The 16198-nt window shown below is 45.9% G+C and overlaps 1 pseudogene; it reads left to right on the top strand.

Moving 5' to 3' along the window:
* The window catches only part of LOC121544484, a 244163-nt pseudogene that overhangs the window by 31699 nt on the left and 196266 nt on the right, over positions 1-16198 (top strand).

Below are 16198 nucleotides of genomic sequence, written 5' to 3'. Positions count from 1 at the left end.
TCTCAGAGCGTTCACAGTCAGCCCACTGACACCCCTATCAGACCACAGTCTATTTGAACAGAGCAATTCTCAATCATGGGGCATCAAAGCCAAAGGAACTGAATAATATTAAGAAATGCTATAGATGGAAGGAAAGTAGTGTCGAAACCTACCAAAAAACAATTAGGCAACAACAAATTCAATCCATTCTAAACAACTTCCTGGACAAAACATTCCACTGTAATAGTGAAGGTGTAAACTTGGCAGTAGAAAACCTAAACAGTATATTTGACCTCTCAGCTTCCCTATCAAATCAAAAAATCTCTAACAGAAAACCGAAGAAAAGTAACAACAGTAATAAATGGTTTGATGAAGAATGCAAAAACCTAAGAAAGAAATTGAGAAACCTATTCAACCAAAAACATAGAGACCCAGAAAACCTGAGCCTACGCCTTCACTATGGGGAATCACTAAAACAATACAGAAATACACTACGGAAAAAGAAGGAACAGCATGTCAGAAATCAGCTCAATGTAATTGAAGAATCCATAGACTCTAACCACTTCTGGGAAAATTGGAAAACACTAAACAAACAACAACACAAAGAGCTATCTATCCAAAATGGAGATGTATGGGTAAACCACTTCTCCAATCTTTTTGGCCCTATAACAGAGAACAAACAGCAAAAAAATATACATGATCAAATGCAAATCTTAGAATCAACTATTAAAGACTACCAGAACCCACTGTATTCTCCAAATACATTGAATGAACTACAGGACAAAATACAAACCGTACGACAGACCACGTATTCACCCTGCACACCCTAATTGACAAACAAACAAACCAAAACAAAGGCAAAGTCTTCTCATGCTTTGTTGATTTCAAAAAAGCTTTTGACTCAATTTGGCAAGAGGGTCTGCTATACAAATTGATGGAAAGTGGGGTTGGGGGAAAAACATACAACATTATAAAATCCATGTACATGTGGTTAAAATTGGCACACACATTTCTTTCCACAGGGCCGTGGGGTGAGACAGGGATGAAGTTTAAGCCCCACCCTCTTCAACATATATATCAACGAATTGGCGAGGGCACTAGAACAGTCTGCAGCACCTGGCCTCACCCTACTAGAATCTGAAGTCAAATGTCTACTGTTTGCTGATGATCCGGTGCTTCTGTCACCAACCAAGGAGGGCCTACAGCAGCACCTAGATCTTCTGCACAGATTCTGTCAGACCTGGGCCCTGACAGTAAATCTCAGTAAGACAAAAATAATGGTGTTCCAAAAAAGGTCCAGTTGCCAGGACCACAAATACAAATTCCATCTAGACACCGTTGCCCTAGAGCACACAAAAAACTATACATACCTCGGCCTAAACATCAGCGCCACAGGTAACTTCCACAAAGCTGTGAACGATCTGAGAGACAAGGCAAGAAGGGCCTTCTATGCCATCAAAAGGAACATAGAATTTGACATAACAATTAGGATCTGGCTAAAAATACTTGAATCAGTTATAGAACCCATTGCCCTTTATGGTTGTGAGGTCTGGGGTCCGCTCACCAACCAAGAATTCACAAAATGGGACAAACACCAAATTGAGACTCTGCATGCAGAATTCTGCAAAAATATCCTCAGTGTACAACGAAAAACACCAAAAATAATGCACGCAGAGCAGAATTAGGCCAATACCCGCTAATTATCAATATCCAGAAAAGAGCCGTTAAATTCTATAACCACTTAAAAGGAAGCGATTCCCAAACCTTCTATAACAAAGCCATCACCTACAGAGAGATGAACTTGTAGAAGAGTACCCTAAGTAAGCTGGTCCTGGGGCTCTGTTCACACAAACAGACCCTACAGAGCCCCAGGACAACAACAACAACAACACAATTAGACCCAACCAAATCATGAGAAAACAAAAAGAGAATTACTTGACACATTGGAAAGAACAAACAAAAAACAGAGCAAACTAGAATGCTATTTGGCTCTAAACAGAGAATACAGAGTGGCAGAATACCTGACCACTGTGACTGACCCAAACTTAAGGAAAGCTTTGACTATGTACAGACTCAGTGAGCATAGCCTTGCTATTGAGAGAGGCCGCTGTAGGCAGACCTGGCTCTCAAGAGAAGACAGGCTATGTGCACACTGCCCACAAAGTGAGGTGGAAACTGAGCTGCACTTCCTAACCTCCTGCCAAATGTATGACCATATTAGAGACACATATTTCCCTCAGATTACAGCGATCCACAAAGAATTCGAAAACTAACCCAATTTTGATAAACTCCCTTATCTACTGGGTGAAAAACCACAGTGTGCGATCACAGCTGCAATATTTGTGACCTGTTGCCACAAGAAAAGGGCAACCAGTGAAGAACAAACACCATTGTAAATACAACCCATATTTATGTTTATTTATTTTCCCATTTGTACTTTAACTATTTGCACATTGTTACAACACTGTATATATACAGTGGGGAGAACAAGTATTTGATACACTGCCGATTTTGCAGGTTTTCCTACTTACAAAGCATGTAGAGGTCTGTCATTTTTATCATATGTACACTTCAACTGTGAGAGACGGAATCTAAAACAAAAATCCAGAAAATCACATTGTATGATTTTTAAGTAATTAATTTGCATTTTATTGCATGACATAAGTATTTGATCACCTACAAACCAGTAAGAATTCCGGCTCTCACAGACCTGTTAGTTTTTCTTTAAGAACCCTCCTGTTCTCCACTCATTACCTGTATTAACTGCACCTGTTTGAACTCGTTACCTGTATAAAAGACACCTGTCCACACACTCAATCAAACAGACTCCAACCTCTCCACAATGGCCAAGACCAGAGAGCTGTGTAAGGACATCAGGGATAAAATTGTCGACCTGCACAAGGCTGGGATGGGCTACAGGACAATAGGCAAGCAGCTTGGTGAGAAGGCAACAACTGTTGGCACAATTATTAGAAAATGTAAGAAGTTCAAGATGAAGGTCAATCATCCTCAGTCTGGGGCTCCATGCAAGATCTCACCTCGTGGGGCATCAATGATCATGAGGAAGGTGAGGGATCAGCCCAGAACTACATGGCAGGACCTGGTCAATGACCTGAAGAGAGCTGGGACTACAGTCTCAAAGAAAACCATTAGTAGTAACACACTACGCCGTCATGGATTAAAATCCTGCAGCGCACGCAAGGTCCCCCTGCTCAAGCCAGCGCATGTCCAGGCCCATCTGAAGTTTGCCAATGACCATCTGGATGATCCAGAGGAGGAATGGGAGAAGGTCATGTGGTCTGATTAGACAAAAATATAGTTTTTTGGTCTAAACTCCACTCGCCGTGTTTGGAGGAAGAAGAAGGATGAGTACAACCCCAAGAACACCATCCCAACCGTGAAGCATGGAGGTGGAAACATCATTCTTTGGGGATGCTTTTCTGCAAAGGGGACAGGACGACTGCACTGTATTGAGGGGAGGATGGATGGGGCCATGTATCGCGAGATCTTGGCCAACAACCTCCTTCCCTCAGTAAGAGCATTGAAGATGGGTCGTGGATGGGTCTTCCAGCATGACAACGACCTGAAACGCACAGCCAGGGCAACTAAGGAGTGGCTCCGTAAGAAGCATCTCAAGGTCCTGGAGTGGCCTAGCCAGTCTCCAGACCTGAACCCAATAAAACATTGGAGGGAGGTGAAAGTCAGTATTGCCCAGCGACAGCCCCGAAACCTAAAGGATCTGGAGAAGGTCTGTATGGAGGAGTGGGCCAAAATCCCTGCTGCAGTGTGTGCAAACCTGGTCAAGACCTACAGGAAACGTGTGATCTCTGTAATTGCAAACAAAGGTTTCTGTACCAAATATTAAGTTATGCTTTTCTGATGTATCAAATACTTATGTCATGCAATAAAATGCAAATTAATTACTTAAAAATCATACAATGTGATTTTCTGGATTTTTGTTTTAGATTCCGTCTCTCACAGTTGAAGTGTACCTATGATAAAACTTACAGACCTCTACATGCTTTGTAAGTAGGAAAACCTGCAAAATCGGCAGTGTATCAAATACTTGTTCATTTGAAATGTCTTTATTCTTTTGGAACTTCTGAGTGTAATGTTTACTGTTAATATTTATTGTTTATTTCACTTTTGTTTACTATCTACTTCACTTGCTTTGGCAATGATAACATACGTTTCCCATGCCAATAAAGCCCTTAAATTGAATTTAATTGAATTGAGAGAGAGAGAGAGAGAGAGAGAGAGAGAGAGAGAGCGAGACAGTCAGAGGCAGAAAGACAACGACAGGCAGAATTAGAGAAGGAAAAAGAGAGAAACAAGTGAGACAGACTGTAATCTGTGTGTCTCTTTATGGTTCCTGGTGTTAAGTCTAAGAGGCCTACCACATTAGGCATGGAGCAGCCTACTCACGGCCCAGTCAACTGTAAATAACACTGCTAGATAAACTAAACAGCACTCAGCTCAGTGTCGTTGTGCCTTTAACAGAGAATAAAGAGAAAGATAAGCTAATCCACTGGTCACTATGGATCCAGGTCACAGTCTTCAATACAGACCATTGACATCCCTCTCTTCTCCTCTCCCCTCTCACCCTCCCTCTCTTCTCCTCTCCCCTCTCACCCTCCCTCTCTTCTCCTCTCACCTCTCACCCTCCCTCTCTTCTCCTCTCGCCTCTCACCCTCCCTCTCTTCTCCTCTCCCCTCTCACCCTCCCTCTCTTCTCCTCTCACCTCTCACCCTCCCTCTCTTCTCCTCTCGCCTCTCACCCTCCCTCTCTTCTCCTCTTCCTCTCACCCTCCCTCTCTTCTCCTCTCCCCTCTCACCCTCCCTCTCTTCTCCTCTCGCCTCTCACCCTCCCTCTCTTCTCCTCTCGCCTCTCACCCTCCCTCTCTTCTCCTCTCACCTCTCACCCTCCCTCTCTTCTCCTCTCCCCTCTCACCCTCCCTCTCTTCTCCTCTCGCCTCTCACCCTCCCTCTCTTTCTTCTCTCTCTCCAGGGTCAAATCAATTCATGGGCGGAATGCAGGACTTCAGTTTTGACCATAACACGCTAACTAATAGGTGAGAGCGATGGAAGAAGGGATGAAGGGAGGGTGGAAGGATGATTTCCTTTTGATTCCAATATAATGCAATAATGTCACCGCAATTTATTTTTGCAATACAGCAGTTTATGAAATGCAATTTCGTAAGCTTTTTTTTTACTCACATCCTGATAGATTTTTCTCCCCCATCCAGTTAGATAGTGGAGGACTGGAGGTGTATTCAGGCCTGCTGCCCCCTCCATCCCCAGTCAGAGTGCCACAGAGTGCCACTGCCCCCCCCCACCTTAGAGTACACCCCCTAGTGGGGAGGTATGTATACAACAGTTTATTGATTGGTTAATTGATTGATTGAATGATATGCTGATTGATTGATTGATGATTTATTGATATGCCCATTATTTATTATCTATATAAGTGTCGTTCCACGAAAAGAGTGCCTTTTGCGTCCCTTTATATATATTGTGCACCAATATATATATTTTTTAAAGCCTGCAATATTAAATGAAGTGCCCTTTAATATAGACCACATGGAAAGTTCAATAAATTGTTTTTTTAATATGAATACAAGACTTGCCAAAGTGCCAAAATAAAGCAATTTGACATGACCCTCTGTGCACCGTCTGTTTTCACCATCATTGTAATGCCCAAGCTAATTATTTTGTTATTTCGACAGTCATTTCTGAAGATTATTATATATTTCATGTCATCCCTCATTTTAAGGTCAACCTTGTTTTAATATGGTGAAACTATTCCTTTAAAAAAAAAAAATCAAATACTAATAGTAAACTCATAGCGTAAATGCAGGTGAGCTGGTTCTACTCTATATCAATGACCAGGACATGGGTACAGCCTAGGTGTCCAACATACTGACCGGACAGGCTGACCATCACCATAGACCTGGTCAACGGACAGTACCAGGTAACTGTGTGTGTGTGTGTGTGTGTGTGTGTGTGTGTGTGTGTGTGTGTGTGTGTGTATGTGTGTGTGTGTGTGTGTGTGCGTGTCTGTCTCTGTGTCTTCGTCTCTCTGAGGAGGTAGAGGTAGGGAGACAAGGTCTTAGATCTAGATGTCTTTGATGTCTTTGATTTACTTACAATGGATTCTGCCAGTGGTTGAAGTACACAAATAGATCTACTGTACATACTAATCAAGATTATACTCAGTCAGATTACCAAAATTGTATATAGTTATGACAGTTGGATAACTAGAGCTGCGTATGTGTGTTAGATAGAGCTGCGAGGCTAGGACAGTACAGTAGGCTATCTGTCTACCTGCACCTGTAGTGTGTGTTTGTGGGGCTATCTTCAGCCAGGGGAAATCTGAGACAGAGGCTTCATCTCCCTCTGCACAACAAAGCTCTTTACAGAGAGGGAGTGAGAGAAGGAGGGGGTATGGCAAAAGAGTGTGTGTGTGTGTGTGTGTGTGTGTTGAATTTGGGGCTGTCCTGACATGGCTTCTCAGCTCAAGTCCCCAGATAAAACACAGCCATCTCCTCTCTGAAGAGTGTGTGTAGATGTTTGTGTGCTTGCGCATCTGTTTGGGTGTTTGCATCTGTGTGTGTTTGTATGTGTGTGTCTGTGTGTGTGTGTGTGTGTGTGTGTGTGTGTGTGTGTGTGTGTGTGTGTGTGTGTGTGTGTGTGTGTGTGTGAATTAAGCAGTGCAGCAGTGCAGCTCAGTAGACTCCATGCTGTGTGTCTCAGTGTCCCAGTCTAGACTGTTGTTGTGCTGATAGTAGATAATCCAGGGATGGTTAGTCATCTCCCTGTGTGGACTGACTGACTGGTACACACACTCACCGCCATGTACAGTACACACACACATACACACACACACAAACTCACTGTTTCTTCACATTATTCTGCTCGTAAGAGATTCTCAGAGACTTTTGTATTATTTTTAGCCAGTAGTTCTGAAAGTAGTGCTCACGAGCCAAAAGTGCTAGAGCAGTGTTTGTTAGACCATGAGACATCCTGAAAATCGGTCTTCTCGCAAAATCGTTTGTAGTGTCCGAACGGTTTGGTGACTCATCTGAAGTCGGTACAGCCGATCTGCCAACTTCTGTCTGTAGCGTCCAAACCATTTGGGCTACACAGTAATATGACCCCTCTGTGCAAAGGTGAGACTCTCACAAGTTTTTGGGGGGGACTATCTGTTGTTCCATGTAGTGAATCTGTTATTCTCAATGCGTTTGTATGGACTAATAGCAGTAATTTGATCCACAGAAGTGTATGGTGTCATATCAAGTACTGAACAGCGCAAGAAGATGGCTGCCGTTTTACAGCCCTCTAACCAATTGTACTATTATGTGTGTTTTTCCGCGTTATTTGTAATTTATTTTGTACATAATGTTTCTGCCATCGTCTCTTATAACCAAAGAGAGCTTCTGGATATCAGGACAGCGATTACTCACCTCGCGTTGGACGAACACTTTTTCTTCAACGAGGCGTTCGCGAAGGATATTCTACAGACTCCCGACAAGGCCCAGATCCCCGTCATTCGCGTGAGGAAGAGACGGAGATATCGTGGACGCAGATCCGGTGCCTTGTAAGGATACGACGGCGAACGAGTAAACTGCCTCTCCCATCAATCCTATTAGCCAACGTTCAAGCTTTGGAGAATAAAATGGACGATTTAAGATTACGGTTATCCTACCAACGGGACATTAAAAACTGTAATATCTTATGTTTCACGGAGTCGTGGCTGAGCACGACAATGATAACATTCAGCTAGCAGGCTATACGCTACATCGGCAGGACAGAACGGCAGACTCGGGTAAGACGAGGGGTGGCGGTCTCTGTATATTTGTAAACAACAGCTGGTGCACAAAATCAAATACTAAGGAAGTCTCAAGGTTTTGCTCGCCTGAGGTAGAGTATCTTATGATAAGCTGTAGACCACACTATTTACCAAGAGAGTTTTCATCTATATTTTTCATAGCTGTCTATTTACCACCACAAACCAATGCTGGCATTAAGATTGCACTGAATGAGTTGTACAAGGCCATTAATCAACAGGAAAACGCTCATCCAGATGCAGCGCTCCTAGTAGCAGGGGACTTTAATGCAGGGAAACTTAAATCCGTTCTACCTAATTTCTACCAGCATGTTAAATGTGCAACCAGAGGGGAAAAAACTCTAGACCACCTTTACTCCACACACAGAGACGCATACAAAGCTCTCCCTCGCCCTCCATTTGGCAAATCTGACCATAACTCTATCCTCCTGATTCCTGCTTATAAGCAAAAACTGAAGCAGGAAGCACCAGTGATTCGGCTAATAAAAAAAGTGGTCAGATGACGCAGATGCTAAGCTACAGGACTGTTTTGCTAGCACAGACTGGAACATGTTCCGGGATTCTTCAGACAGCATTGAGGAGTACACCACATCAGTCACTGGCTTCATCAATAAGTGCATCGATGATGTCGTCCCCACAGTGACCGTACGTACATACCCCAACCAGAAGCCATGGATTACAGGAAACATCCGCACTGAGCTAAAGGGTAGAGCTGCCGCTTTCAAGGAACGGACTCTAACCCGGACGCTTATAAGAAATCCCGCTATGACCTCCGACGAACCATCAAACAGGCAAAGAGTCAATACAGGTCTAAGATTGAATCATACTACACTGGCTCTGACGCTCGTCGGATGTGGCAGGGCTTGAAAACTATTACAGACTACAAAGGGGAAGCACAGCCGCGAGCTGCCCAGTGACACAAGCCTACCAGACGAGCTAAACCACTTCTATGCTCGCTCGAGGCAAGCAACACTGAAGCATGCATGAGAGCACCAGCTGTTCCGGACGACTATGTGATCACGCTCTCCGTAGCCGATGTGAGTAAGACTTTTAAGCAGGTCAACATTCACAAGGCCGCAGGGCCAGACGGATTACCAGGACGTGTACTCCGAGCATGTGCTGACCAACTGGCAAGTGTCTTCACTGACATTTTCAACATGTCCCTGACTGAGTCTGTAATACCAACATGTTTCAAGCAGACCACCATAGTCCCCGTGCCCAAGAACTCTAAGATAACCTGCCTAAATGACTACCGACCCGTGGCACTGACGTCTGTAGCCATGAAGTGCTTTGAAAGACTGGTCATGGCTCACATCAACAGCATAATCCCAGAAACCCTAGACCCACTCCAATTTGCATACCGCCCCAACAGATCCACAGATGATGCAATCTCTATCGCACTCCACACTGCCCTTTCCCACCTGGACAAGAGGAACACCTACGTGAGAATGCTATTCATTGACTACAGCTCAGCATTCAACACCATAGTGCCCTCAAAGCTCATCACTAAGCTAAGGATCCTGGGACTAAACACCTCCCTCTGCAACTGGATCCTGGACTTCCTGACGGGCCGCCCCCAGGTGGTAAGGGTAGGTAACAACACATCTGCCACACTGATCCTCAACACGGGGGGCCCCTCAGGGGTGCGTGCTCAGTCCCCTCCTGTACTCTCTGTTCACCCATGACTGCATGGCCAGGCACGACTCCAACACCATCATTAAGTTTGCCGACGACACAACAGTGGTAGGCCTGATCACCGACAACGATGAGACAGCCTATAGGGAGGAGGTCAGAGATCTGGCCGTGTGGTGCCAGGACAACAACCTCTCCCTCAACGTGACCAAGACAAAGGAGATGATTGTGGACTACAGGAAAAAAAAGAGGACTGAGCACGCCCCCATTCTCATCGACGGGGCTGTAGTGGAACAGGTTGAGAGCTTCAAGTTCCTTGGTGTCCACATCACCAACGAACTATCATGGTCCAAACACACCAAGACAGTCGTGAAGAGGGCACGACAAAGCCTAATCCCCCTCAGGAGACTAAAAAGATTTGGCATGGGTCCTCAGATCCTCAAAAATTCTACAGCTGCACCATCGAGAGCATCCTGACTGGTTGCATCACCGCCTGGTATGGCAACTGCTTGGCCTCTGACCGCAAGGCACTACAGAGGGTAGTGCGTACGGCCCAGTACATCACAGGGGCAAAGCTCCCTGCCATCCAGGACCTCTATACCAGGCGGTGTCAGAGGAAGGCCCTCAAAATTGTCAAAGACTCCAGTCACCCTAGTCATAGACTGTTCTCTCTGCTACCGCACGGCAAGCGGTACCGGAGTGCCAAGTCTAGGTCCAAAAGACTTCTCAACAGCTTCTACCCCCAAGCCATAAGACTCCTGAACAGCTAATCATGGCTACCCGGACTATTTGCACTGCCCCCCACCCCATACTTTTTACGCTGCTGCTACTCTGTTAAGTATTTATGCATAGTCACTTTAACTCTACCCACATGTACATATTACCTCAACTACCTCAACTAGCCGGTGCCCCGCACATTGACTATGCAACGGTACCCCCCTGTATATATAGCCTCCCTACTGTCACTTTATTCTATTGTATATATAGCCTCCCTACTGTCACTTTATTTTTACTTCTGCTCTTTTTTTCTCAACACTTTTTTGTTGTTGTTTTATTCTTACTTTTTTGTTTAAAATAAATGCACTGTTGGTTAAGGGCTGTAAGTAAGCATTTCACTGTAATGTCTGCACCTGTTGTATTCGGCGCATGTGACCAATAAAATTTGATTTGATTTGATTTGATTTGATTTGATCACAATGTGTTGCTGAACTCATGAGCGGCATGATTTTCCATGTTTGAGCAGGCCTATAGGCCTATTTGTTTGGCAGGACAGCTGTGCATTGCTGCATCTCACTGTAGTAGGCTGTAGGCTATGTTTTGGTTATCTGGATCTCCATTTGCCTTTTGTTTACAGTGTTTGTTAACTGTTAATGTAACTAGCCTGAATATAGATTGTGTCATTCCTTTATCGATCTGATATTTTGTTTACTTGGCCTACTACTTGGTACCGCTGTTTTGTTCTGTTCGCATTCATTCGTTCACATGCGCAGTTGTGTCGGTATTCTAAGCCAAACTGCTATTCAGTATGTTTGTTTGCATGAATGAATAACTAGGCTACTACTTTCAGCATTTAGTTTGCATTATTTTGGTAAGACAGCTGTGTATAGGGCTGCATTCACATAGGCTGTTTGTAATAGGTGAATTACCCTATCTATCTTGTATCCCAGGGTTTCCCAAGCTCGGTCCTGAGCCCCCCTAACCGGGTACGCGTTTTGTTTTTTGACCTAGCACTCCACAGCTGATTCAAATAATCAAAGCTTGATGATGAGTTGGTTATTTGAATCAGCTGTGTGGTGCTAGGGCAAAACACAAAACGTGCACATGGGGGGGGGGGGGCAGGACTGAGCTGTGGAAACCCTGTTGTAGCTTATATTCATTAGATAGGCCACAGATTTTGCGCCATCCTGTCAAAAGCATTCAATAATCTCGGAGTCTCGGCATTTGAACATTATGTTTATTGTGGTATAGCGTGATATAAGCAGAATTCAATATAATTCCAATGCAAGAACCCCCCCAAAATGTTGCCCCCTCACCAATTTCAACTGACCCCTTAGTCACTTTATCCTGGAGCTGGGTCTGTGTGGATCCTTAGGAGAAGCAGCAGTAACAACAGCAGCAGTAACAGCAGCGTGGCTAGACTGGTAGTACATGGCCAGAGACTGCAGCCTGTTTGGTCTGTAGAACAACGGACCCCTGCTCAGACCAGACTCTGTCAACTGTCTACAGTTCCTCAGGTAAGGAGCCACTAAGCCCACACTCCTCTATTTTCTCTCTTTTTCTATTTCTATTTCTCTAACAGCAATCAAACAGACACACACACACACACTCAATTCCTCCTCTCCTAATCTGTGTCAGCGTGGCCAGAGAGAGGCTTCATCTTTGATTAGGAACAGAGGCTCGTGGGATAGTAGCAGGGTATTGTATTGTATTTTTTATACATTACAAAACATATGCATACAAACGACAGCATACAGACACACAAACATCAGTGACATCACACCTGCCCAGACCCACCTGCTCACGCCCCCATCTCCAGCGCCTGCATCACTCGCCTCCACATGGCCTCAAACTGCACCTTTTTGTTTCTCTCTGTCGCCCACACACTTTCAACATTTAGATAATAAAGCATTTGATCTTTCCATTGTGTTAACGATGGAGGATTGGTTGATATCCAGCTTCCAGAAAAGTATCATCCAAACCATCAGGTATCTCACTACTTCCCCATATGCCATGTCTTGAAATAGGTAGGCAAACAGATTAAAAGTACAGTAAACTTCTGACAGCCAACTTTCTTACTCAGCCCATAACCTTTGGACTTTATAGAACTCCCATAAGGCATGAATTATTGAGTCATTGTTAGTTTTACACTTAAGACATGACTCTGCCGTTGTGCTATAGAATTTGTGAATTGTGTCTCTTGTATAATAAATTCTATACATTAGTTTATACTGGATTAAGTGTACATTTTATTTAACTTTAATTTAGTTAGTTATGTTCCAACACTCCCTCCATCTTGTGCCAATATCAGTTATTTTTAAGTCTTGGTTCCAATAGTTTATATTTTTTTCTAAGATATTGTTAGTTGGATATGCTCTCTGCAAGGTTTTGTATATCTTACTTATCATATGAATATCATTTTCTGACTCATATAGGATTCGCTCAAGATTGCTCTGATGTCAAAAAGATTTCAAATTGAAATTTTGTGATATGAAACTTTTAAGCTGCATGTATTTGAAAATATCTACTTTGGTTAGTCCAAAATAACTTTTTTATTCTGTCATGGAAATATATTGATTTCCTATTAATAAATCATTCTCGGTCTCTATGCCTTGTGGACCAATTTATCGGTGAATTCTGAAAAAGATGAGCGGATCTTAAGGTAGAGTATGTGCGCGTGCGTGCGTGTGTGGGTACGTACACACGTTTTTGTTTGTGTCTGTGTGTCTGTGTGTGTGTGTGCGTGAGTGTCACGACTTCCTCCGAAGCTGCCACCTCTCCATGTTCGGGCAGGCTTCGGCGTTCGTCGTCACCGGCCTTCTAGCCACTGCCGCTCCTCATCTCTTCATTCCGTTTGTTTTGTCTTGTTTATTACACACACCTGGTTCATATCCCCTCATCAGTACCTGTATAAGTGTTCCCTCTGCCCCCTTGTCTTTGTGTGTGATTGTTTATTGTGGAGGATCGAGAAGCTCGGTGGTGCTCCGTGTATTTTGTATCGCAGGGATATTTTCCTGTGTGCCCTGTATTTTCCAGTGCACCTGTTTTGCGCACTGGAGTATTTTGATGCATTACTGATTAACTCTGTGTTTCAGAATAAATCCTGTTATTCTGTGATTTACCCTCCTGTGTCTGACTCCTTCAAAATCACCTCATCACAGACTCACACACCAAGAAATGGAATCAGCAGGAGAGGAGCACCTGCTTGGAGTCGTGGCACGGGTCCGGGAGCATTCGACGATACTAGCCAGCTTGGGAGAAGCAATAGATCTCCTCTCCAGGCGTTGGACATTTTAGTCATTTAGAGCGACTTACAGTTAGTGAATGCATACATGTTTGTTTTTTTCATACTGGCCCACCGTGGGAAACGAACCCACATCCCTGCCGGCCAAACCCTCCCCTACCTTGGATGACGCTGGACCAATATGGGTCTCCCGGTCGCGGCCGGCTGCGACAGAGCCTGGACTCTAACCAGGATCTCTAGTGGCACAGCTAGCACTGCGATGCAGTGCCTTAGACCACTGCGCCACTCGGGAGTCAATCTCGACCTGGAGAGGAGAGGACCTGATCTTTCGGGACCAGCTGAGCGACCGGATCCAGCCACCCACACCCCAGCACCCAGAGGGATTCATATATCCCGACCATGGGATTTTGACGGGACAGCTGCCCTCCTCCTACAAATGGATGTATTATTCTCGAACATCAGCTTGGCTCCATCGGAGCGGGAGAAGGTGTCCGCCCTCGTCTCCTGCCTCTCGGGGAAAGCCCTGTAGTGGGCCAACGCGGTTTGGAGTGAAGGAGGAGCCGCGTTGGACAACTACGGGGAGTTCACTTGCCTCTTTCGGGCCGTCTTCGATCACCCGCCCGAAGGTAGAGAGGCGGGCGAGCGGCTGGTCCACCTGAGGCAGAGGACGAGGACCGCGCAGGACTTCGCCCTGGAGTTTCGTACTCTAGCGGCTGGGTCCGGGTGGAACGAGCGGGCCCTCATCGACCACTTCCGGTGCCAACTACGAGAGGATGTCTGAAGGGAGCTAGCCTGCCGGGACACCACGTTGTCCTTCAATCAACTGGTGGACATGGCCTTCCGGTTGGACAATATGCTGGCTTCTAGAGGACGTCTTGGAAGGGGCCTGCCTTTTCCACCCCCTCCAACCAGGATCATGAGATGATGGAGCTGGGTGGAGCGGCGATCCGGGAGAGCGGAGGACGACAGCGCCAGTGTCACTCTTGTGGCACGAGAGGACATTCTCCTGCACGCTGTCGTCACCGTTCTTTTGGGTCTGGAGGCGGCAGGCAGGGCACTCTCGCATCATCCCAGGTATCGAACACCCACACTTTTTCAGAGCCCTCTGCTGCGCACTGTACCCTACACATTCCTGATTACACGGTAGTTCCCCTGTGTAAGGCGTTGGTCGATTCAGGTGCAGCTGGGAACTTTATGGACAGGTCATTTGCACATAGTCTAGGCATTATATTGGTTCCCCTATCCATTCCACTCCCCATCAGAGCACTTGACAGTCAACCATTAAGGTCCGGGTTCGTTAGGGAAGTTACAGCACCAGTCATTATGGTTACGCATGAGATCCAAAGAGGGCAAGTACCTTTTTTTTTCCTGATTTCCCTGTTGTGTTAGGTCTTCCTTGGTTAGCACTACACAACCCCACCTTTTCATGGCCACAGAGGGTTCTCACGGGGTGGTCGCGAGAGTGTCAGGGTAGGTGTCTAGGTGTTTCAGTTGGTGCAACCACGGTGGAAAGTCCAGACACTACCTCCACCGTGCACATTCCCCACAAATACCTCGATTTGGCGCACATGTTTTCCAAAATGCAGGCGACCAAAATTACCACCTCATTGGGCGGGGGATTGCGCGATAAACCTCCGGGTAGACGCTGTGCCTCCCAGGAGTCATGTATATCCCCTGTTGCAGGCTGAAACGAAGGCGATGGAGACATACGTCTCCGAGTCCCTGCACCAGGTGTTCATACGTCCCTCCACTTCGCACGCCTCCTCAAGTTTCTTTTTTGTGAAGAAGAAATACAGAGGTCTGTGCCCTTGCATTGATTACCGAGCACTGAACAAGGGGACAATACGTTATAGTTATCCTCTACCCCTCATTCCATCTGTGATCGAGTCAATGCATGGGGCGCGCTTCTTCACAAAATTAGATCTCCGGAGTGCGTACAACCTGGTGCGTGTCCGAGAGGGGGACGAGTGGAAGACAGTATTCAGCACAACCACGGGGCATTACGAGTACCTGGTGATGCCTTATGGTTTGATGAATGCTCCATCCGTCTTCCAGTCCTTTGTGAATGAAGTGTTTCGGGACATGCTTGGTCGCGGTGTAGTGGTCTACATCGATTACATTCTGGTATTTTCCACTACGTGCGCCGAGCATGTGTCCCTGGTTCGCAAAGTGCTGGCCCGACTGTTGGAACATTACCTTTATGTCAAGGCAGAAAAGTGTCTGTTTTTCCAACAGTCCGTCTCCTTCCTCGGATACCGCATTACCCCCTCATGTGTGGAGATGGAGGGAGATCGCATTTCAGCTGTGCGTAATTGGCCGACTCCAACCACGGTAAAGAAGGTGCAGCGCTTTTTGGCTTTGCCAACTACTATCGGAGGTTTATCCGGGGATTTGGCAAGGTCGCAGCTCCCATCACATTCTGTTGAAGGGTGGGCCATTCCGGCTCCGCTGGTCTTCTGAGGCTGACAGGGCTTTCAGTAACCTGAGGGTTCTGTTCTCCTCATCCCCGGTGCTGGCCCATCCCGATCCATCACTACCGTTCGTAGTAGAGGTGGATGCGTCCGAGGTAGCGATAGGCGCTGTCCTATCTCAATGCTCGGGCACGCCACCCAAGCTCCGCCCCTGTGCCTTCTTCTCCAAGAAGCTCAGCCAGGCACAGCAGAACTACCACGTTGGTGATCGGGAGCTGTTGGCTGTTGTCCGAGCCCTGACCGTGTGGAGGCACTGGGTCGAGGGGGCAAAACACTCTTTCCTCGTCTGGACGGACCACCATAACCTGGA

Source organism: Coregonus clupeaformis, chromosome 29 (assembly GCF_020615455.1).
Source record: "Coregonus clupeaformis isolate EN_2021a chromosome 29, ASM2061545v1, whole genome shotgun sequence".
NCBI lineage: Eukaryota > Metazoa > Chordata > Actinopteri > Salmoniformes > Salmonidae > Coregonus > Coregonus clupeaformis.
Note: the sequence above shows the minus strand (reverse complement) of the source record. Positions and strands in the feature narration are given on the sequence as shown.